The sequence below is a fragment of the Mauremys reevesii genome, linkage group 1 (genome assembly GCF_016161935.1).
Source record: "Mauremys reevesii isolate NIE-2019 linkage group 1, ASM1616193v1, whole genome shotgun sequence".
NCBI lineage: Eukaryota > Metazoa > Chordata > Testudines > Geoemydidae > Mauremys > Mauremys reevesii.
In genome coordinates, this window is record NC_052623.1 from 141,503,188 (window position 1) to 141,528,030 (window position 24,843).

The following is a 24,843-nucleotide window of genomic DNA, read 5'->3' on the forward strand; positions in this document are numbered from 1 at the left end:
AAATGATGCTTTTGATAAATCAGATTATTTTTTAAAAGACTGAGAGATACAACATGGATTTTGTATCTTGATTCTTATGGAGGTTGACCATTTGGAAAGACAATATTAAAGGAAGATCAAGAATTAGAAACAGCTAGCAACTGGTAAGCCTAACCTACAAATTTCAGCTTTACAATGAGCCACTCTAAAAATGCCTCTAATTGTCTTCTAGCTGTTCTAGCAGCATAGTGAAAACATAAGTGGTTGAGCAATGCCAACAAAGAAAGGACCCTGTGTATATTTTTAAAAAGTGTTGTGGTTTCAGAAAGTTCTAATTAAAAAAATAAAACAAATGCCATGCTCTCTGAAGTCTAGGTACAAGGTAACCTTTTTAAATTGCATTTGCTCTATTTATTTTACTCCTGTAAGGCTGCATACACTGCATTCCAAATATCCCCTGGCATGCTGTAAATGTAAAACCTAACTCTCCTTCTTCCAGAATTGCATGAGAACCCACTTAGTGAAGTTTTCTAGACTCAGTATGTTAAAAGGAAGTAGTGAATGTCTGTTTCTATAATAGACATGCTTTCTTTTTAAGCAGCCTCTCTGCTAGTTAAGTCACTGAGTTTTTCCTTTCTCCTTTTTAATGGAAGTGGAACTAGGGGTGGCTCTGGTGGTGGTATTAAATTAATTCTGGGATGATATTTTGAAGTGGATTTTTTTTGGTTTTGTTTTTTAGTGCATAATCCAGAAATCTGTAGATTACAATTCTCTCTTCTTGGTTTCAATCATTTGTGTGTGACAGAGGTATACAGGATTCAAATACGGCAAGAGCCTTTCACATATACATGATAATTCTTGGTAAAGAATCATTATCAAAGGAAACCATCCAAGTATAACATTTAAACAACAACAAAACCTCTTACAGTAATTTTTAAAATAAACACCTGTTTGGTAGGGATAGCTGAGACAAAGAACCAGTTCTTTAGCCACAAAAGTTCCTGAATTGTGATGTGGGGTTGGAAACCAGTGAGGCTGTGCATGCATTTAAAAAAAATGTATAGAGGATCTCTGAGTACCCTGACATCAGGCATCCATTAGAAATAGTGGCATCAGGGCAGTCCTCCTGGTCAAGGCTGAAATAAATGCTAAATTCCGAACTGTGAGTTCTAACATTAGGAGCATCTCCACTTTGACCTTGAACACCTCTTACCTACTCTGCAAGCAGAAGATGGATGGGGGCACATGGGACTGTTAGGGCTTCAAGTGTGCCCCATGAAATCCAGTGCACTATGTGGTGTAGGCATTCCCGTACTGGGTAGTCAGCTTGCCCAGCACAAGCGGAATTTCACAGATTACCTTGAGGGTCCAGATTTTCAGCTGGTATAAAGTGACCTATCTTCACTGACTTCAATGGAACTACACCAGTATACACCAGGTGTGGGTCTGGCCCCTATTCTCCTTACATTGCATGGGCAAATTGTGCAGGAAAGACATTAATGATAATGGGATTCATAGAAGTAAATCTTCCTTGTACTAAAGGAAGAACCAGACCCCTTCACAACTTGGCTAGTTAATAAGTCATTCCCTTTCCTTGATTATACAGAACTTTTATGCCTCACAGAAGCATGGCTAACCGAGCCTTTAATTACTCGGAAATGCCGGGACAATGCAAAACTGGCATTCATAAATCATACATTAGGGGCATATTAACAAAGAGCAGAATAAGAACACATTTAAACCATTAATGGGATATTTGAAACTTCCTGGACTAGATGGAATCAGTCATATACATGCCATAGAAATAAATATATAATAATCATACAGCCATGTATCACACTTGACCCAGGCACTCAGCTCTTATTGATGTTGATAGGAGCCCTGTGTGCCACAAGAACTGTACATGGCCTGAAATATTGACTCCCCCTAAATATCTAAAGCATATGCCTGTACAACTTTTATGTCAAAATGGCAAATATATATTTGGCATCAATAAACAGCCGAGTGAGAAACAGATGGCAAAAATAAATATTCCTAGGCATAATCCAAAAGATGAGTATAGGGCCTAAATTGTAAGTTTTGTACAGTCAACTGATTTGTTTTCACTAATTTATAGGTTCATAGATTCCAAGGCCAGAAGGGACTATTGTTATCAACTAGTCTGATCTTCTGTATAAAAGAGGCTGTAAACGTCCCCAAAATAGTTCCTAGAGCAGATCTTTTAGACAAACATCCATTCTTGATTTAAAAATTGTCAGTGACAGTGAATCCACCATGACCCTTGGTAAATTGTTCCAATGGTTAATTACCCTCATTGTCAGAAATGTACACCTTATTTCCATTCTAAATTTGTCTAGCCTCAACTCACAGCCACTGGATCATGATATACCTTTCTCCATTAGATTGAAGAGACTGTTATTAAACATTTGTTCCCCAAGTAGGAAACATAGACTGTAATCAAGTCACCCCATAACCTTCTCCTTGTTAAGCTAAATAGACAGACTCGAAGAGCTCAGTCATGATAAAGCATGTTTTCTAATCCTGTGTTTATTCTCATGGCTCTTCTCTGAACTCTCCCCAATTTATTAACATCCTTGTTATATTGCAGGCACCAGAATGGGACACAGGATTCCAGCAGTGGTTGCACTAGTGCCAAATAAAGAGGTAAAATAACCTCCTTACTCCTACTTGAGATTCCCTGTTTATGCATCCCAGATTGCATTAGCTTTTTTGGCTACAGCATCACACTGGGCACTCATGTTCAGCTAACTATCCACCACAACGCCAAATCTTGTTCAGTCATTACTTCCCAGCATAGAATTCCCCATTGTGTAAATGTGGCCTACATTCTTTGTTCCTAGATGTATACGTTTACATTTAGCTGTATTAAAACACCTATTGTTTGCTTGTACCCATTTTACTAAGTGATCTTGATCACTGTGAATCAGTGACTTGTCCTCGTTATTATTTACCACTCCCCCAATTTTTTGTCCTCTGCTAACTGTTAGTGACAATTTTATGTGTTCTTCCATGTTTTTAATCTATATACTGTGTGCCATATTCATTTTACATTGTTCTAGTTTAAAAACTAAAGTATAACTTCTTTCCTAGATCATTTAAATCACAGCCCCATGGGAGTGAATGTCAGGAGGTGAGCTTTTCACCTGTAGGCCACTGATTTTAATTCAACATAAGCTGATAGTGCAAGAAAGTAGTTGTCATCTGCCTGATGGCTCGGTGGCCTATGTGACAATGAAACCAAGGATTAGGCTTGAAGGCTGCATGACTTGCCCTTACTAGGCATGGTCTCTCTAGTTTGGGGATGAGGCTCTTTGACAGGATAACATGGGGAGGTTTGAACTGTTGTTGTCCTTGTGCTTGTTGTTAGCTAAACAGAGAATTTCATTCCCCAACACTGGCCATCTAGCATTTTCATGAACACAAATTTGACTAAAAGATTGAAGACACTCCCTTCCCCCAACTCCTATGATGCAAACAGAGTTGGACACACATTGTTTATAAATTAATAGATACTATACATGGTACAGTACAGTACTTCTAAAATATCTGTAAAGGTACAAAGGGAAGATACACCACTTATCAAAACAGAGTTCTATATTTTAAATATTCCTACTTTTAGTTTCATTTTACCACACACACAAATCCCTTCACTCTAGAGGTAGTACTTTGTGCATAGCCCATACCCTCAGACCTGAGATGTATGTATGTACAGCTATTCAGTTGTTAGTAGCAGTGGTGGGTATACAGTATGTGGAGTATTTTCATCTCCATGGTTTTTTGTTTTTCTTTTTTTGCTGCCTTGGGTAGAATGTATGGAATACTTATTTGTGTGGGTCACTTATTTGCAAACCAGCCTATCTCTGAAACTGCTGTATAATCACACTGGCTGGTAATGAGAGGCTAAGCCACACCAATGAAATCCTCTCTGTTTTATTTGGTTAAAAAAGAAAAAAACCTTTTATGTTGGATAACTTTTCTCTTCTCCCCTCCTGTCCAGCAGCCCAATGGCATGTGGAACAGAGCAGAGGTGTTGGGAGGAAAGGAGAGGATCTGTTTTGGAGACATGTAGTGTCTTCAGCCCAGTCCCATAGAATGGTGGGGAAGGGGCCAGAGGCTCCTACCTCCAGATTGCTATTCATTCCATTGAAAGTAGAAAACAGTGCAGAGATCAGCTTCCGCTCGCAGGCTGACTTTTCAGTATGCCTTGGTGTTGGACCAGAGTAGCCCCAGTCTGCGTACAGGCATAGGCGATCTGATTCCCTGTGAATTGTGGGGCTCTCCAATGGACACATTAGTGAAGAAGAAGGGCAGGGCAGTGATTCCTTTTATGTGTGTATCCACTGGCCATTCTTCCCTGTGAAAGGAGACCACACTGATCATGTGGGATTGTACAGTTGGAAGACTGCAGTCGTGAGTACAGAGTGGCTCTGCTGCCACTCTGTGGGCTGAGGGTTTGTCCCCCCTCCCTGCCTCGGTCCCTGCACAGGCCCTCAGCATGCAAACTAGCCATTTGTGCTGTGCGTGGGAATAAAGCATTTGGCCCTGTGAATCCAACAGAATAAACTGAGTAAAATAACTTCTTAAACTGCTCATTATATCTGATATAATTTCATCAGCTTTGGAGGACAGTGAATCACACCATGCTTAGGAGCAATGTGTCTCAAATGCTTATGGCTGTTAGGGTGCAAGATATTTCTCTTTCTCTCGCTGATTAGATTGTCATGCATACTGGTAAATTGCATTGTCTGTAGATTATATTGTGTTCTTGTGGCATAATACTTGGACTGCATCATTTTATACAATATGTTTAAAAAGAGTTACAAAATATAGGATGGGCTTATATTGTTCCAATGATGCATCTAATGCAATGCAATAATAAATGCATATAGAAGTAATGTGCCTGAGGATGATTTGGGCACCATGTAAAGGTCACTGTCTTCAGACTCTAATTTCCCAGCAAATGTGACATTTAAATTGTATATCATTAAGATCACAACAAATTTATTTATATCCTCTGTTACTGGGATCATTTTTACACACATTACATGTTGGATATATTATGTGCTATTTGGATCACAATGCATTTACATCATAATATAATGTCATGTGCCGTCACCATGACACTGTGTGCTAGGCACAAAATGTTACTCATTTGCAAGTTGTCTTTGTATGAGCTGTCACAAAGCAACTGGGTAGTGCCAACATTATTGGAGATGTTTTAAAAAGGGTTAGGCAAATAATCCAAACCTAAACCATGAAAAGGAGAAGTCATATTAAGAAATATATATCTATAAGTGTGTGTGTGTGTGTGTATGCACATGCATATATATATGAACTGGGCGCTGAACTATTTCTCTAGTGTTAGCTTTAATGTATACAACTCTCATTGGAACGTAGTGTCCAAGAAATGACTTTTCAATATGTATAGGAATTGCAAAAAAAATTTTGAACTAATGAGAGGGGTTGAGTTGGGCATTTAATGAGGCTGCTCATTTAATGTATCTAATTAGTATTTTTTACCATCCTCATATTTGTTAGATTTCAAACATTGTGTTTTAGCTTTGTAAACTTTTAAATCCATTATTATTCATCTAAGACAAACTGTATTATGGGAGGTGCTTTTTTGGTCCTGTTTAGTATACATGATTTGATAATTTCAAAGCACACTGGCTGGAAGCAGGTTTAAATATGCTAGAATTATTTGCAGTGGCTTCATTTTTCTCGAATTTGGTTATAAATATACACAGTAATTATTGTATATTTGGGGTTATTTACCTTTAAAATGTACCTTATACACTTAGTGCAGCACAAATCCTAAAACAACTACAAAATCACTTTCTGCTATCTTCATGACCTCATGGTGTAAGAATCAGGAACTGAAGGAATACTAGTTTGCTTCCGAAGCTGAAGATAAACTAAAGTTCACTAGGCACTTCTCTGAGTGTTTAGCTCTTCTTTTCTTCTGCTAGGAGACTGGAGAGGATGGAGGAATCAAATGATTTTAATAAAGCCTGTAGAAACATTTAGTTTGTTGTCTTTAAGGACCAGAGACAAAGCCTAATAGATTTCTTCCATTGATTTCAATGGGCTCTGGATCAGACACTAAGAGCTTTCCTTTTCCCCAGCAAATCATATTTCTTTGTATTAAAATTTCTTCCTACTACACTTCTTCTCTTTTCCCTCCCTTGTTTTTTTAATCTCTTATTTCTGTTCCTCATTCCCTTTTTTCTGTTCATTTTATCTTTCCCTCAACATCTCTGGTCTCCCTATGTAATTTTCAGTTCTCCTCCCCAACCACTGACCCCACTGAATAGATTCTGCATGATTACACTCCAGATATGCTGTCATTGATGGTCAGGAGCTTCTTGAAGCATAGCTTACGCATGGTACAGTACTCACATGTCTGCATAGTGATTATCATCCAGAGATCTCAAAGCACTCTATAAAGGAGATTAGGTATGAAATCTTGGCCACATCGACATAAATGGGAGTTTTGTCATTGACTTCAATGGGACCAGGATTTCACCCTATGTAACATTGGGGAAATAAGGGATGGGGAAACTGAGGCACAATGAGGTTAATTGGCTTGCCTATGATCATACAGTTAGTCAATGGTAGAGCCAGGAATAAAGGTCAGGTCTTCTGACACCCACTGGACCACACTGCATCCACTAATCAGAAGCCTATATGGAAACTTCAAAATCTAAAGCTAATCAGTTTTGATCTCTAGGAACAAGTGGGGGTCAGCTCCAAGCTGTATTTCAGGATGGGGCCTTTGAGTCTTCATAGCTGATGCCTATGGCAACATCCTCTTTCAGTGCCGAACTAGGTATGCCTGACAGGCAGATTTCACTGTGAAAGGCTGCTTCTCTGTCTGCTTGCTAATGGTGCTAGAGGTTCCTTTTGCCACAGGGACTTGGCTATTTTACTATAAAGTACAGTATAACGCATGTATAATTAATAGATATTTCATTGGGGCAGATTTTGAAAGCATTTCATTGTGGGTGGGGTAATGATAAAGCTACTCCTATATGAGGATTGTGTCTTTAAAACCTGGAGTCAGTCAGGCTACTGCCAAACAATTATAAAAAGCAGTAGTTGCTGTTCTTCTGGGATGTACGCATAAACAATGGGATACAAGTTAACTAGCAAACCCTATTCTTAGAGCTCTGTTGGCATCACCAAAGTCCCTGGTGCATAAACAAGGAAAGGATCGATTAGCCATGTTAATGTTAAGCTCCTTTCAAAACTCTGAATCGAAAAATAATGATTAACATTAAAGCCCCCCCACCCCCCAGCACTAAGGTGCTTTGGATATTGCACAAACCATAACAATCAAAATATTAAACAAACAATTGCATCATAAAACTCAGGGGTTAGAGGACTCCGGGAAGTTTGCACCCACGCTTAGAGGGAGAGGTTGAGGCAAAGGGCCATAGACAGCAAGGTCCATATCTGGAAGGGCCACCGTTCCACTACTGTGGCCTCTGTAGCCCTTGGGAGGGTGTGATGTATGTTTTTACACACACACACACACACACACACACACACACACACACACACACACACGGCAGTAAGGGCCAGCTTTTCAAAGGTATTAGGTATCTATCTGCATATTAAAGCCCCTATACTATTAAAATCAATTAGGGAATTAGGTGCCTGACATGCTTAGGTGCTTTTGAAAATCTCACTAGACACCTATCTACTTCTTTAGAAGCCGAAATACTTCTGAAAATCTGGCCCTAATACCTCAGTGGAGAAATGCCCAGGAGAGCCAGATCCCTGTCTGTAACAGTTTTAAATGCCAAGAGAGCACACTTTAAAAATAAATAAATGCATAAAAGAGACTTTTACATTCATGAATCTATGAGGCAGTTACACCCAGTGAAAGAAACAAAGGCTTTTTGAAGGCTAAGTGGTGCCCCACTCTCTCATGGTCATTGGTACAGTGCTGTGCAGGTAGTTCTGTTGAAGGAAGTGATGCTGTTTGCTCTGAGTGAGGCAGCACCATTTCACTCTACGCTAAACCAAGTTTTCACTGTCATAGCCTGGCTTTGGTAAAATCTTATGTAACTAAATTCAGTCCATGTTGGATTTATTTTCATTATTATAGGGTATACAGAGCCTGTTTTCTGATTCGTCTGGCTCTAGTTTTACACAGATGTGATGAGACCAGCATGAGACTAGAATCAGACCCATCATCTTTAAAGATAACAGCCAGCTTCATTGTTTCTGTCTCTGAACAGTCATGTTCAGAAAGCTCTGGTTCAGTACACAGGCAGACAATCAGATGTGGGTTGCTTGGACAGTTCAGGTTGCTGCAGGCAGGTGGGTTTACACATAAGCTGGAAGCAGTCTCCCAGTCCAGCTGCACATTCCTGACTAGCAAAATATCTTGGCTGATGTCAGCCTCCTGCTCAAGTGTTGTGCAAAACAACTCCCTGCAAGATTTTTGGCTTGTTCCATGCATACTGGGCAAACTTCTCAGCTTGCCAACCTACTGGTTTTCGATTGACTACAGTTGGCTTCTCTACAGTGGCTGTTTGAGAGCTGTCTTGCTGCTACATTAGCTTCTAGGAAATCTGATGTCTGTGTGACTTGTCCATCTTGTTGGCTCTCTTCAGGACTGCCTGACTACTTCTCTGCTGCTTAGCGAGTCAGATGGGAAGCTGCCTCTATCACAACTACCTTATCTGTTATTAAAATAAAACAAGAGTGACATTTCAGAACAATTCTGGGCAAGGGAGCACCAAGTACCTTTTTTACTTTATGAATCTGAACACCCAAAGTAAACACAGGAATTTCCCTGTATCTTTTCTGTACAGATAGAGGGAATGGTACAAAATAGTGGACAATGGAAATAAATTCTTGAGGAGTAGAAGGGGCGTCATCCAGGAGGTCAGTATCAAGCTGATCAAAGCTGATGGTGAAGTTGAGCCACCGTTAAATATATGAGAATCATAAGATGTCCCATTGGTGAGCAGATTATGAGTACAAGCCATGAGTTATCACTTTTACGTGTCAATCAAAGGACATGCATTTTGATATCTAGTACAGTGTGTCTCTTCCTATGACCTAAGCAGAGATGCCTTTATTATTAATTAATTAATTCTACTTGATTGGGGAAAGAACCGGTCCAGAATTTTCTTCCCAACGCTTCATTCTGGTGACTATTCTCCTCACCCATCCCCCTTTGGAGTATTCCTTGGATATTTCTCTAGACTCAGCAATACTTAATGTGGATCTTGGATGAATGCATCTGACATTCTCACTTCAGCACTGACAGGACTGAGATACAAGTTTGAAAACACAAGAGGAAAGACTTTTCACTCTAGTATAAGGAGAACTGATAATATTATTCCTGCCTCAAGAATAGAGCTGGTTAGAAAATTTTCATCAAAACATTTTTTTCTAGGGAAAATGCCTCTTTGTCAACATTGAAAAATGTCATTTCTTCAAAAATTCCCAGGGAGAAATATTTTAAACATTTTTTTTTAGTTTCAGAAAAATTTGCAATGTCATTTTCGAATTTCAAATATTTCATTTAGAATTTTATTTTTAATGGATTTTTATCATTTTACTATTTTATTTTTATATTATCACATGACCTATGAGTAGTAGTGGTAGTGCTACATAATATGACACACACAGTCTCAAACTGTTTTATTACAACACAAACAAGACACACTTGATCTAGAAAAGATAAGATGTTTCAATCTGTACTCAGTAGCAGCTGCCCTTAATTTTTTAAAAATAAAAATAATAGAGTATTAAACTAATTATGTCATAATAGCATCTGAGGAGTAGTCATGAATATAATGCACTATTATAAAAAATGAAAAAAAAACATAAAATAAAATGGAAAATAATTTCAAAATGCCAAAATGAGATTCCAAAATCTAAAACACAATTCCAAAATGAAATGTTACTGAAACTGAAATATTGCAGAAATTGCAGGTCACAGGACATTTAGAAAATATTTTGTTTTATTCTGAATTGGACATTTTGAAATTTCTCTTGGGCTGGAAAGTCTGAGTTTTGATTGGCTCTGCTCAAAAACTAGAACCCGTAGAGAAAATTTCCAGTGGCCAGAGGGCCTTGGCATTCACCTTCACCCAAGGGAGAATTTAACTTCTCCTCCAAGGGTGGGTGAACAGCATTTCCTGAGGGGCGGGGGGAAAGTAAACTTCTGGAGGTAATGAATGGTATCTGAAGGCTAAGGGGCTTTCATCAAAATTATCAATCAGCTCAAATTCGAAGAGATTCTCTCCTCCTCATTGCTTCTTCATCTTGTTCAGATAGAGGCCTGCTGAATGAGTCTCAGACACAATCCTATCTTGTCAGATTTCCGTCCTCCCAAAAAACTGACCTTTTCAAGTGTTAATATGGAAGGTAGGTGATGTGTATGAGTCTCTATTTGAGATTTTACAGCTGGCTGCATTGCAGTAAGAATAGCAATTGACTGCCCATGTAAAGTTATGTGGGAGCTGGGGTGTGTGTGGAAACAATATTTTTTTTTGCAAATGATGCCCCATACTTCAAGCAGCTGTAGCCTAATAACTTTGTAAGTTAACTCCTTTTAGACCATCACAATTGCTGAAGGAGAAAATGTTGCATCTTAACAGAGATTGGTAATGTTGTCTGATCCCTAGCCTAGTTCTGTTCTAAAGCCCCATCCTTTGTTCAAGTTACTGTTAGCTGACAGGGCCAGCATAAGGCATCAACCACACTGGCGACCATCTTGAAGTAAATATTTAGGGGAGGCTCCATTCTGGGCACCCCATGCCTGCCATCTAATGGCTGGACAGTTTCAGGGGCCTTACTGCTTTAGGAGCACCCTCTGCACTGCAGGGCAGTGGCCTAGACAGTCAAAATACCTAGCAGTGGCTCTACACATAACTATTTACCTGACTTCAAGTGTCCTCACTAGGACAACTCCCATGAGTAAGGTCACTCACATGGGGAAGAATGGGAGTGTCTCAAGATTGGACCCATTATGAAACATCAGTGCAGCCTGTTGGGGAGACAACATAGAAAACTTCTCCTGGTTTCAAGGTAAAGAGCCTCAAAGTTTCCACTGCTCATTAAATGACTGATCCAAAACCTACTATAGTTAACAGGAAGACTTCCATTGACTTCAGTGGGCTTGGAACAGGTGATACAAATCTAGAAATCCCTGGGTGTGATCCCATAGCCACTCCACATGCTGAACTCCCACTGAAACGAGGGGGTATTCTGGGTGCCCTTTGAGCCCGTTATAATATTAGGTGGGCTCAGATTGTGAGCTTTGCTTCTGCCTGATCTCAATTCAGCAGTGCATGCTACAAGAATGCTAATAATTCTGGCTAAAGCATATTTTAAAAAAATGCTTAAAGCAACACTAATGCATTATTCACTACTTACTGGGGCAGGAAAAGCAGAGATAGACATTTGGGCCTTGGGTCTTTCCTGAGCTGTACAGTATACTGACTTGGCCTGCTTATGGCATTATAATAGATTTTTCATTACTAAGATTATTTAAAAGATATCCCTATGATCAAAGAAAGAGAAAAATGTATGAGTGTTGCTGGAGAACTACATTAAGTTCACCTTTGCTTTTTTACTCTTATAATGGCTAGAGATGTTTCTGGTGCTACATCAGTTTTCTCTAGGGATAAAATATGCATTTTTCCCTTTTAGAATAGCAAATATTTGGGGAACTTATGGAGTGGTTAGTGCAAAATTCCATCTTCTCAGCAGCTAGCCCAGTGCTCAAGGACTTGCTCCTGAACGTGCCATAATGAGCACAAAGCTCACCACCTTCCAAACAAAATGCAAAATTTGCTTATTTAACTTTCCCAAAATAAAAAAAAAATGAGGGGGAGAGAAACTGAAGATACACAAAGAATTTGTAATAAATAAATGAAAACCCTTGTAAGACACTCAAGTTCCATTGTGAAAAACACAATGCAAAAACCTAGATAGAATACATTTATAATTATTGCTATAGTGAGACGTAATCTCAAAACAGCCAGAGATGCCAGGTTCTTCCTGGTCCTCCAGAACACACATTTTGGAAATATCACACTTTACTTTAGAAACCTGAAACAACTCCAAGCCTGGTTAGCTGTATGGAGAAGGCCTGCTGGACCCAGGAATAGCATGACTGAATTTTAGTTACAGTTCCTCAAGGCAGGTTATGCCTAACTTGTTTTGAGTCTGATACTTCATGATTTTTAGCTGTGACTATACATTAGTTTGCACTTAGATGACTATCTTCTTTAAGATATTACCAATATCCACTGCTGATCTGGCATGGAAGCCACTTATTCAGTTTGCTGAACAACAAAACAAAGAAGTAACCACACTGATATGTAAAAAGCAAAAGGTTATGTGGTATAGTTTTATCCACAACTTTGTTATAAACCTCCCTATATTTATCCTTTTCTAATTCAGATATACACACTCACAAACACACACGAATGTACCTGGTTTATTGGTGATTTTCTTCATAACCTTAGAGAATGGCTGTAACTCAGGATATAACATGATTTCTATAAATAAGAGTTTTACTAAAAGAATAATAATTGGGAGGGGAAAGAGTTATTTGAAGTCCCTATTCTTGATATAATTTATATTTTCCTCTGTTTGATCCCAGAAGCCAAGTCTAAAAAACTGACACCACAACTCTATATAACAGAATAGTTTTTAAAAATGTAAAATTCCATCAGTAAACCAATAATACAGAGTTGAAGCACCACCCATTAATATGATTTCTTTTTTTAAAAAAGTTTAAAATAACTCAGTAATGTGAGCTAGGTTATAACTACATTAAGATGAACATTGCATGTCAAACACCACATGACATTATGGTAACATCACAAACTGCTAAACAAAGTCATTTATTATTATGTCACTAAAACCTCGATATATTTAGCAAGTGGTGACACAAGAGGCTACATAAATCCATTGTTGAACTACAGTGATGAAATAAACCATGCAACTCAAGTGGATTATGACCACACGAAAACTCAAATAATAGTAAGGTAGTTTTATAAACTCTTTTATTCATTACTCTTTTTTATAATATACAATGCCTTTAACAATTTTTAAAGATGCCTGAGTCTTCTTGCAGTCCATTCCTTATTGGTTCAAAAGCTGAAAATTACTTCTGTCACTAAAAATCTTGCATTCCTTCAGAATTTCTATGCTATATGCTCTCACCCATTTACTGTGTTCTGGAGAGTTTAGAACAAATGATATGCACACACTGGATTACAAACCCCACACAGCTCATAGTATCAGTGTTGATTATAGTTCATGAATCCAATTTAAAACTTCTAATCCATCTTGGATTGCTGCATTAATAACAAAATGTGACAGCATTTCTTTCAATACATATAGCATTGATGTGATCAAAGTGTTTCTATGCAATCAAGAGTAAAGCAAGGATGTGTGATCCAATTGGATTACTCATGGTGCTTTGTAATAGGAAATAATAGAACCTTGTTAGGATTACCACTAAAAATAATCTATTAAATGGCTATAGTACCTATATACAAAATGATCCTGACCACTTTAAAACAAGTACAGATTAAGATTCTGATTCTGTATTGGAATCCACTAGTGCACACCCTGTGTCCATGCAGAGAGTCCTGATACTTATTGGGGGCCCACTAGATAAATGGTCTTTTAATTTTGCCACCAAAAGATGTACAAATTCCCTAAAGATGCACAAGTAGTACTAAGGCTCCATTATGCTAACATTTATGCCTGTAAATCACATGAGTAAAATTACTCTTGTATGTAAGGGTTTACAGATTCAGGCCCCTTAATTTGCATCCTTATTTTAGCTGCCCTAAGTATAGCAACCCAAGCAAATTGTTCCTAACAGAAACAGGATTCTATTCTAGCACTAGTAGTGTTTATGTTATTAAGATAAGTACTTTTTAGGAAATGCCATTGGGATATATGGATGAGGTAGACATGCTGGTGCACACTCATGGAGCGGTATAAATTAATAAATAATAATTGCTCTCTTACTAACATGGTGAAGTGCCTGAGGCTGTGCTATCTCACCTTCCTCAAGAGACATGCAGCAAAATGATATAATGCTTTCCACCTTGTTTAGTGACATTGACCATGGCAGGACTATGAAAGCATCAGTGTGAGACACGAGAAGAGGGCAATCAGCCATCATTGACATGGGAATTTTTAATTGATTTTAAATTAAGGTCACTGTCCCCAGGCCACTGCTAGATTCGATTATTTCTGGCATATTTCTGCACATATATTTCTGATAGGAATATATGCGTAGCACCATCTTCACCGACTTGGGGGTCATGAGGATTTTTGTAGAGGTCTGTGACCCAGTAAACTTTCATAATGTGTAGTACACCTATAACTAACATTGCTACTATCCCATTGACAATAGTTAACATCTTGTTTAACCATTCAATTTATTCTCTTTTAATATTAGGTTGTATTGTTACAGTTTGTAACACCACCACAGACGTCACTGCTTTCCATTCCAAGTGTCTGAATAGAATATAACAATCTTCCATTACAAGGCAGGCTGTGTCCTTATGTATGTTACACTGTGAAATACAATGTAATGTCCTTTCCAATTGTCCACTGAATGGTTGTAATTTCCTCTAGGGGTCTCCTTTAAAGTCAAGTTCATAGTTTTAAAATATTTAGAGGAGGGAAGAAAAAAGAGACCGTCTCAAGCCTCTGTAATCTACCTAAGAACTATAGATGCTAGCTGTCATATTAACACCTTTTATATATTCCTTGATTCCACCGCTATGGGATTTGCTGTGAAATCCACCCTTTGCCAAAGAATTGTGCTCCAGAATGTACATATTATTTATTTTTAAAATCATGGTTCTCATACAGCCTTTGTGCCTATAAAGAAAACCTTGGAACTGTGAACTCAGTGTATGTTGGTGAAATGTTGGCTATCTATGAGTGCTGACAATCCTGAAACAATAGCTTTCCCACTCATCTCAATGGGGTGTTGATTCTGAAATCTAAATATTACAGTTTAAATGAATATGTTCTATTCCTGATCATTTTACTGAGAGCATCCAGGTACTGTTCCCATCCCATAGCCCTAAACTGTCTTCTCCGGAGCCCAAAGTCCCAATTGTCCTCTACTCATCTACAAGACCCTTCTGCTTCCCCTCACAGCTTCTATAATCCAGTTATGCATTTCCAATATGTAATTTTGCATAATACTAAAAATTAAAAAGTTGAGGATAACACACAGTTAAATGCAATATCACATTAAATCACAAAGCCTCCTTCACTTAGTGTATTTATATTCATATTTAATTGACCAAACCCCACCATTTTAAAGTTTAAATGAAGCTACTATTCAACTCAGGTCCATCTGTGTGCTGTTGCATCCAGACACCGTGTCACAGAATTTAGGTCTGCTTACTGTAGTGTACACAAAGCCTTGACTGTGGTAGTTGGTGCCTTTGCTTTACCCATTTTGTCTTAACTTTTTTCAAAGGAAAGATTAGAAAAGCTGGAGAAAGGAATGTTACATTTATTCATCTGCTCAAGAAAATTAGGCTATATAATACTGAAAGGTTTTATGGTGTCTAGTATTTCTTTCCATATCAACAAGTTCACTCATACTTTATTTATAATGATCTCCATCGCAGTAGAATACATTTCTCTGTTCTGAGACGTGATCAAAGAACTAGGATTTTCTCATCTAGGTTTGATAAATCTACCAGGTCTACTTGTTCATGGGTTCTTCACCTGAGAGTGGTGACCCCTCTGTCCTTCCTATATTGCTAACAGGGAAGGGGGTCTCCCCTACATCTACGCAGTTGCAGTTTGGAAAAATCCAAGAACCTCACAATAGTTGGTAATAAGTCAATAGATTTACTAGCACATAGGTTTGACCTAGATTCCTCAGGGGGAGTGGAGAAACATTTCAAACAAAACTGCACAAAAGACCAGAAGATAGACTATAGGGAACACTCCTGCACTATATGGGAGATGGATCAGATGACCTAGTAAGTCTTTTCCCCCTTATTAGTTCCAATGATGCTGTGATAAAAGGGTGTGTTTCCTTTAGTATTTCTAGATCCATAATTTATTTGATCTGGGTCCAATCAAAAATTTTGAAATGAAGTCATAAACTACAACGCCCAATTTGGAGTAGCTTGTTAATATCACCATAAACCCAGATGGAAATGCAATCATTTATATAATGTGTATGTAAAAGCATATTATGTAATATTAAACATGGCTTTAGTTTAATGCTCAGAACCATCCAATAAGCTGCTAGTGCCACTAACAGCAATTTAAAGTATCTGAAAATGCTTTAAAAATGGGGTTAGATGGTAACAGCTGGGCTGGGGAGGAGTTCTGGGGAGGGGGAATGAGGGTATAGGAGTTGCAGGGGCAAACGGGGATGCAAAAGAAAAAACACAGCAAGGGATCAAGGTAAGAACAAAGTAGGAGAGGGTGCACTGTAGGGGAGCACGGTCAAATATGGGACAGAGGAAAAACAGAGGGCACACAAAGTGGAGGGATATAGGCCAAAACACTCCTGTTAGAAGGGGAGAGGTCCCATTGCCTCCCCCTTCTCTAGGTGTTTATGAGGTTGTCAGGATTGTATTGTAAACCTTAGGGTTAAAAATCCTGTGATCCTTTCCAAGGTGCAGTGTGTTTATTTGGTTGCTTACTATGGGCCACCTCTCTTACAACAGGATCAGTGAGGGCAGCAGACCCCAACTGAAGCCACCGGTGCACCGCGAAGAAGCGGGGTCCCCCCCATGCAGATCCAGTTGCAGAAGGGGGCCCTGCACCTACATAGCAAGACCTAAAGAGACGCACCGATGCGGGTGCGGAGCAAGGGGTGGGGAACCGAGCGAACAGTAACGCCCCAGCTTCCGCTTGGGATCCTGGCTTCGGTCTGTCCCCCCACCTCTCCAGCCCCCCCATTTGCCAGTTTCCCCAGCACCCCAGTGTCCCCCACACCCGCTGAATCCCGGCACCCCCCTCTACTCCCCCCTTTCCCTTCACGCCCTGTTCAGGCCGCCTGCTCCCCGTTTTCCACCTGCTCCCGTCACCCTCCGGCTCCCGCCCCCCCATCCCTCCCTGCACACGGGGCCGCCCTGGGCCCTTCTCCGCTGCCCCCCGGGAGCGGGGGCTCTGCCCGCCCCCAGCCCGCGCCCCGGCAGCGAGCGGAGAAGCAGCGGGGGCGGCCGTGGCCTCGCTGCGGCTCAGGCGCATCCTCCTCCCCGCGTCAGGCATGCGCCGTGGCGGGCAGGCGAGCGATTTTGGAAGGGGAGGGAGACGTGACACTCCCCGGCATGTGCACCCGGGGGGCGGGGACGCCTCCTCCACCCACTGCCCCCAGCCTCGCGTGGGGAGCGGGAGCCGCGGCTCCTCAGCCGGCAGCAAGGACAGGGAGGGCGGGCAGCACCGCGGCACGTACAGTGGCTCGGCCACGCCAGGCGGGCGGCGGCGGCTGAGGCTGACAGCGACGCAGGATCCTCCCCCAAGCCCAGCCCGGCCGGAGCAGGCGCAGCCTCCTCCGCCCCCCGGTCCAGCGGCGGCGTGACACCGGCCGCGCTGCATGGAGCCCAGCTAGGGGCTTGTGCCCGCCGCCGCCGCCGGGAGAGCCGGGGGTGAGTCGCGCTGCGGGCCAGAGGGCGCAGCCCCGTGCGGGGAGCGGTGGGTGCGCAGGGACCCTGCCTGCCTGCGCGGAGGAGGGGGGGGTGTTGCTGAAGGGTGACCCCCCCCCCTCCGCAGGATGTATCAGGCTAACAGCGGAGGGGGCGAGTCCGCACGGTCATTATTGGGAAGGTGACATCAGTGGTGGGCGGTAGGGTGCAGCCGGCTGACAGGTCGCTGGAGCCGCCTGGGGAGGAGAAAGCTGGCGGCTTGCAAAGCCAGCGGCGGGGCTGGACGGGCTGCCCCCTGCACGGGCAGCAGCCGGCACCGAGAGGCTGCTTTGCAGGGTCTGCCACAGACAAGGGGAAAAAGCGGGGGAGGGGGTTGGCTGTGCAACGGGGGGAGGGGGGATCGGAAAGCAAAGTGGGGGTTTGGGGGTGATTGGCGCAGCCGGGCTTGGTGCTGGAGGAAGGAGGCTGTTTGCATCCAGCGGAACAATGCTAAAACTGCCTTTTGGTAGGTGATGGGAGGGATTGTTTGTTGGGGGGCATCCGTCTCCCCTTAGATTTGTGGCTGGGAGCGTGAATTGCGGTTTTTTGAAAAGCGATATCTGCTCACTGCGGGGCCAGGGAGCAGGGTTTGCTGTGAACTTGTATTTTCAAGGATTTTGTAAAATACCTCCCCGCACCCTAACTACGTGCGCGCTATAGCAGTCAAAACTGGCTCTGCAATATGCACTTCGGGAGCCTTATAATAAACATTCGGAGGTTCTGGGAAATGGTCAAACGGGGAAGATATGAAGTCCCCAGGTATAAAGCAAACACACAGAGATTGTGGTATTATTTCTCTTGCCTTAGCTACATTTCTAGCCGCAACTCTTTTCAATAATAGTGGCTAAAACAAACAAATCCTGCATCTGATGTGGCTTTTCAGGCTGAAAGAGTTGATTGCATATACATTTGTTGTAAACCATGACTGTTGTGTCACATCGAACTGAATGCGGTCTGAATGTTTAGTGAAATGAAATCCCATCACAGTTGCTGTTTAGGGTTAGAAATGTTGCCAAACAGCTGCTGCTTTGTGTTTCAGTTGTAGAGGTCCCAGGAGTGGATTTTGGACACAGTAAGGGAGAGATGGTGTGTAAACATTGAAGGAAGAAGGGGAAGAGCATATGCATATACACAGAGTGCCTCTTTACAAAACTTTTTAAAATAATTATTGGGGATCTGGAGTGGGGACCTTTGCATGTGTGTGAGAGACATAATTTAGATAAGGTGGTCCGATTTTTACAATAAACAAACACTTTCCAGGTATCAGTGGTTCAAATACTTGCATCAATGAAGTAAATTAAAGCTAGAGAGAAATTTTAAAAAATTGTATATATTTAAAGGTTGACAGTAATGTGTTATGTAGATATTTTTCATAGTCAGTAGTGAAACACTTGGATTTATGGTTCAAAAGTTGCATCACTTCCTTTTTCATTGTTCAGATTCATAGAGAAGGTTGCCAGGAAGATAAATTGTCACCTGTGTTCTTTGTTATCTACAGTAGAGAGAGTTAATTGTTTCTTCTGGACTAGGTAATTATGGGTTATGTGCCACTGGTGTCAGAGTAGTGAGGTTTGGATGCACATCATCTTGGATTTTTAAGAATATGTAAATATTTTACTAAAGAAGTTTTACATGAACCAAATGGTATAGTGCAGAGTCTGAGTATTCAGTGATAGAGATAAACAGATAACATATTTTCTTAAAAGGCTAGTTTTGCTTGGTTCTTTTTGCAGTTGTTTACATTAGTTTTCTCTGGGGTTATTCTCAGTCTGAATAAAGTTTTTAGAAGAAAATCTTACATAAAATACAAGAAAAATGCAGTGAGGTAAATTGTAATCTGTAATTTTAATTTTAATGTATTGGTTTGAGAGGAAAGATCATTTGGTTGCTGAAGAATTCCTGGATTCTTCTATATTAACACTTATTTGTTTAGATCACATTTTCTCTTTTTCATTGGCACCTCTTTAATGTATGTAGCTTATTCTCTAGGAAAATGATTTAAAATAAATTTGAAAATAACAATATATTTTTCCCTTTGGCAATTGGCAAGACTATGTTTAATTACTAAAATAATATAGAACGCCGGAGTATTCCCAGCAGTACAATTATATATAGCAATTACAATTATATACATTACAATTATATATAGCATTGGTTAAGTGATCGCCCCCCCCTTTTTTTGTGTTTTTAATCATTTGTGGCCCCAACCCCAACAGTACATATACTGCCACCCATCTCTGAAGCCAGAGCGGAGAGCAGTGGCTGCTGGCTGGGTGCCCAGCTCTGAAAGCAGCACAGCACCAGCAGCAGCACTGAAGTAATATCGCTTTTCACAGCAGACCTAGCACCCATTGCCACCCTTACTTTTGCACTACTGCCACCACCCTGGGGGCTGGTAGCTGGAGCCCCACCGCCTCCAGGTGAGGGAGGGGAGGAAGGAGAGCCGGAGCCTGGGCTGCCTCCTGGTGAGGGATTGGGGGGAGGGAGGAAGGGAGCGGGTCTGCCTCCCAGTGAGGGATTGAGAGCGGTGGCGGGGAGGAGGCAAGCCCGGGTGGCGGGGCTCTGGTTGTCAACTCTGTGGCGGCGGGGCTCTAGCAGTCCCTTTATCCCCACCTCCCAGGCATGCCTGGCCCTTCTTCATGAGCTCCAGCCACCTGCAGTTGACAGAGCTCTTAAAAAACCAACCAACAAACAAAAGCACACAGATCGCGCCTCACTTGCCACTTTCCCGTGCCTCCCTTGGGAGGTCTGCCCCATAGTTTGAGAACTGCTGATATATAGGAAGTAAAATCAGAGTGCTTCCTTTTTCTTTTCATTTGATATGTGAATTTGGGGAGTTCTTCTATTCCTGGAAAGAGAGACATCAGTGGCACTGACTGCAGCTAGACACTATGGGCTGAATATATATCTGGGGATTGGGTCCAATAAGATGCAAATACCATGCACATTTTCCCACAGACCTCTCTCAGTGCAGTTCATTAATTACTTCTAGCACTCTTGATATTTTGTCCTTAGAGTCTCTGAGCAATTTTGTGGTAGGTTTTTATGGTAAGAGCAAAGCTCCATTTGGGGCCTCATTGAAAGAGCCAAACCTTGCCTCCCGCAATGTAATCTGCTCCTTTATTTTATTTTAAATCTCCTTTCTGTGAAGCATGAGAAATGGCCACAGTGGGAGATGGAGTGGGTCAGGGCTCTGAGGTGGCACTAGGCATTCACTCTCTCAGGTGCTTGGCTGGCTGATTCTTGCTTACAGACCACCAGATGTGGGGTCAGGAAGGAATCTCCCCACCCCCAGTCATATTAGCAGTGACCTTAGGGTTTGTTTGGTTTTTGCCTTCCTCTGCAGCTTGGGATGCAGGTCACTTGCCAGGATTATCTGGGCATATCTCACTTAATCGTTTCCGTGCTATTGAGAGGATGTCAGGCATTGGTGCACTTTGGTCCCTCCCGTTCTCGGCTTGTGACACATAATAATCTAGTCTCCTCTGGGCTGTAATAGTCTAATTTTGATTGTTGGGTTTAGTGTGCGGGTGCTGGGTGGGGTTGATGGCCTGTGATACACAGGAGGTCAAACTAGATGTTCTAGTGGTCCCTTCTGGCCTTGAACTCTATGACTCTAAACCCATTTTTACCTTGCAATATGGCTGAAGTAAAATTTGAGGATGAGGTAAATGCTTGTAAATTAAGCTAGAGTGACATTTAGCTTCTATGTGTGTGTATAAAATTCTGAAACAGCACCAGTAAAAAGATCTGTCTGAGTCTCATTGCATCAAGAACCTCCAGAACTATCTTTTTTCCAGGGGTGCTGACTGCCTTTTAATGAGAACACAAATTATAAGCATTATAACATGTATGGATTGCAATAAAAGCAGAGTCTCTAGGATAAAGTAATTGGAGCTGTTTAGACGAAGGCATAGAATCTGTGTTAAGAGGGTGGATCTGGACAGGTTTCAGCTTCAGAAGGCTGGAATCTTCAGTGAACAGCCATTTGAAACTCATGCTTGATTAGAGCCCAAAGTAATGTGGATTACAGTAGAAAAGGTGTGTCCATATGTAATGAAGAAGATTGAGCCTGTGGTCTGGGACACAGGAGATTTGGGTTCAATTTCTGGCTCTACTGCAAAATTCTTATGTGGCATTGGGCAAGTCACTTAATCAAAATAGATAAAACAGACAAAGGGTGAGGAAATTGTGGCACAGAAAGGTTATCAGCTCTTCAGGGCAGGGATTCTCACTCACTCTGTGTTTATAGACCTTGATCTTGTTTGGGGCTTCTAGCCGTAACTGTAATGCACATCATAAATAGTAATGTAACAAAAAGGTGGTCAGCAAATGGTACCTCGAGAGTTTCCTATGCTGTCATCTGTGTAAGTCAACAGAGAATGGAGGTGGAAGCAAGCAGCTCTCTTGGAATAACAACAAGCTTCTTATTTTAACATGGACAAGAGCCAGGGACGGGGGGCTGTTGCGGCCTTGCTAGTCAAAGTAAAACAGAAGTCTTGCTGAAAGAGTAATATTTTCACTTGGGTACCAGAGGAGCACAAAAGCTAGCTCTGAACTTAAAGACAGAAGGCTGAAGTGGCAGTTTGCTTCCAAAAAAATACAAATGATTGTAATTAGGCCCAGACCCTCTTAAGTGACACATGGGTTTATTTATTTCAGATGTTTCCAAGTCCCAGGGATGGGGCCAAATATGAGGTGTTTGATGTAGCCTGTAGTTTAACCCCAATTATGTCTACATAAATCACGTGACTATTACAGGCGCTAAGTACATGTTTGTCACATGAGCGCTACCTGTTAGAAAAAATGAAGGTAACTTTAAAAAATGTTATTCTAGTAAAAATCTTTGGAAAAAAAAAGAATAAACAACACTACTAGACATTCGCTTGCCTTAGCTGTGGAATGCATTGTGCAGATAATGGAGCCACCTATCTGGCTCCAATAAGAGAATGAAAATGCAGTATCTAGTGTCTTATACAGTATTCTTTTGGAGAGCATTTAAAGAAAATTAAGAAAATCAAAATGCTGTAGCTGTACTAACTCTTTGTGCTCACGAGTCTGTATGCTAAGAGAACTGAAATGGTGGTTTTGTAGAGCAGTGAACAGGAGAGTGAGAGAAGCAAAATGGGAGCTGGCAAATATTCTTGTTACAAAACTGTGATGGATAAATGATTGACAGGGATGTTTGCTTTTTTATTTGGGTGGAAGGACTGCACAGACAATGTGTAGTGATAGCTATGAATTGTTTTGTTTTGGGATTAGACTGTATTGGGTCACACCTTCCGATGCTGCATCTCTAGAATAAAAATGCAGTAGAACGTTTCAAAACATCTCTCAGAAAACCAGCTATAACTTCTGTAGACTTGGTTTAAAAAAAAACAACCCTTTTTTTTCTTTCAGTCCTTATGCCATTCTGTAATTGTTCCAAAAGGGTCTAGGTCACAAAAAGATGGAGGTAACTTTGGTACAAGATCCTAGGCACCTTTCTTCTTGGTGGTCATTAGCATTTTTTAATTTTCCTTAGCAATTCCTGCAGCTTAGATTTTCAAATTGGTCCCCTTTTACAGGACACCTGAAAAGATGCTATATATCAAATGTGTGAAGAAACCACATCCACAGTGTAATCTTGTTTAGTAATTTTGAGTTTCCTTCCATCTTCTATATATGTGTGTGTGTGTGCGCGCACATCTTGCTACCCTTACCGATCCCTGCCATACCTTCATTGTCACGTAGGCAATGTTTCATGTATCAGGTCTGCTAAACTGCAGAGTAATTTTGTAGTTCCAGTTGAGTGATCTTACAGGACTGCATTATAAGATTACTAAATGTATGTGTTTAAATAATAGCTCATGGATGTGAACAGGGAAGGTGGAGGCATGCTTTAATGTCGTCTTGTGTCTGGCTGGATCTCTTGGGGAGCCTTAGCAACGGTGCCACAAACATCAGTACACTCTCTCTGTCACATATTGTTCTCTGGTTTTGTGTTGTATGAATACAAACCTCAGAGGCTGCTTCAGGAACAATTCTTTGAACACAGTCTGTGGTTACTAATATGGTAGAATTTTTGGAAAATTCTTCTGACACACATCCAGTGGGAGGTTGAATGTCTTCAAGAGCTAACCCAAATCTCTCAGACATTTCCCACCTCTACCACTTTCTTTCTCATTGCCCATTACAGTCTTTGTGAACCTAATCTCATTGACACTTCCACAATGAACCTCAGTTTCTTTAAATTAGTTGCTGAAGCATTTTCAGGGAGACTGGGCTAGAACTGCAGCTACAGTTGGGAATGGTGAGTTAATTGCTGTTTTGGTGTAACAGGTAGGTTTTGATTCCCCCCCGCCCCGGCATGTGTTGAGTTCTATGGACAAGTTTCAGGGCTGGTCATGCCCATAGCTTTTCATTCAAGTTCTGATGGGAAACGAGCCTTCTACTGAGACATGTGACTGTGGGGTGCCCATCAGTTCTCTAAGTAGAACTTGGATTCTTATGTCTTTGAGGGTACGTCTACACTACGGGACTATTCCGAATTTGCATAAACCGGTTTTGTAAAACAGATTTTATAAAATCGATTGCGCGCGGCCACACTAAGCACATTAATTCGGTGGTGTGCGTCCGCGGTCCGAGGCTAGCATCGACTTCTGGAGCGTTGCACTGTGGGTAGCTATTCCCTAGCTATCCCATAGTTCCCGCAGCCTCCCCCGCCGCCCCTTGGAACTTCCAGGTTGAGATCCCAGTGCCTGATGGGGCAAAAATCATTGTCGCGGGTGGTTCTGGTAAATGTCGTTAGTCACTCCTTCCTCTGGGAAAGCAACGGCAGACAAGCATTTCGCGCCTTTTTCCCCTGGATTGCCCTGGCAGATGCCATAGCATGGCAATCATGGAGCTTGTTTTGCCTTTTGTGACTCTCACCGTATGTGTACTAGATGCCGCTCACAGAGGCGATTCAGCAGCGCTACACAGAAGCATGCTTTTGCTTTTGCATGACAGCAGAGATGGTTACCAGCCATATTGCACCATCCAAACCCTTCCATAAATTGGAACTAAGATGATCATGGCTACCAGTCCTTTTGTACCATTTGCTGCTGTCATAAGTGCCCCTGGCTGCTCTTAGCCAGGGCGCAAAGTTAAAATTGGGATTGACTCCCTGAGTCAATCCCTCCTTTTTGGT

The 24,843-nt window shown here is 41.4% G+C and overlaps 1 protein-coding gene across 4 annotated transcripts in view; it reads left to right on the forward strand.

The window, feature by feature from the left end:
- Window positions 1-24,843, forward strand: part of RAI2 (retinoic acid induced 2) — a 104,192-nt gene that overhangs the window by 25,250 nt on the left and 54,099 nt on the right. Inside the window, exons 2-3 of one of the 4 annotated variants that reach the window (XM_039490068.1) lie at window positions 2,588-2,643; window positions 16,713-16,847. The gene's annotated coding sequence lies outside the window, so the exon portion shown is untranslated. Of the gene's footprint in view, window positions 1-2,587; window positions 2,644-16,353; window positions 16,447-16,712; window positions 16,848-17,276; window positions 17,637-18,066; window positions 18,139-24,843 lie in introns of those variants that run through there. The other 3 variants (XM_039490088.1, XM_039490056.1, XM_039490078.1) reach the window with 3 other exon arrangements.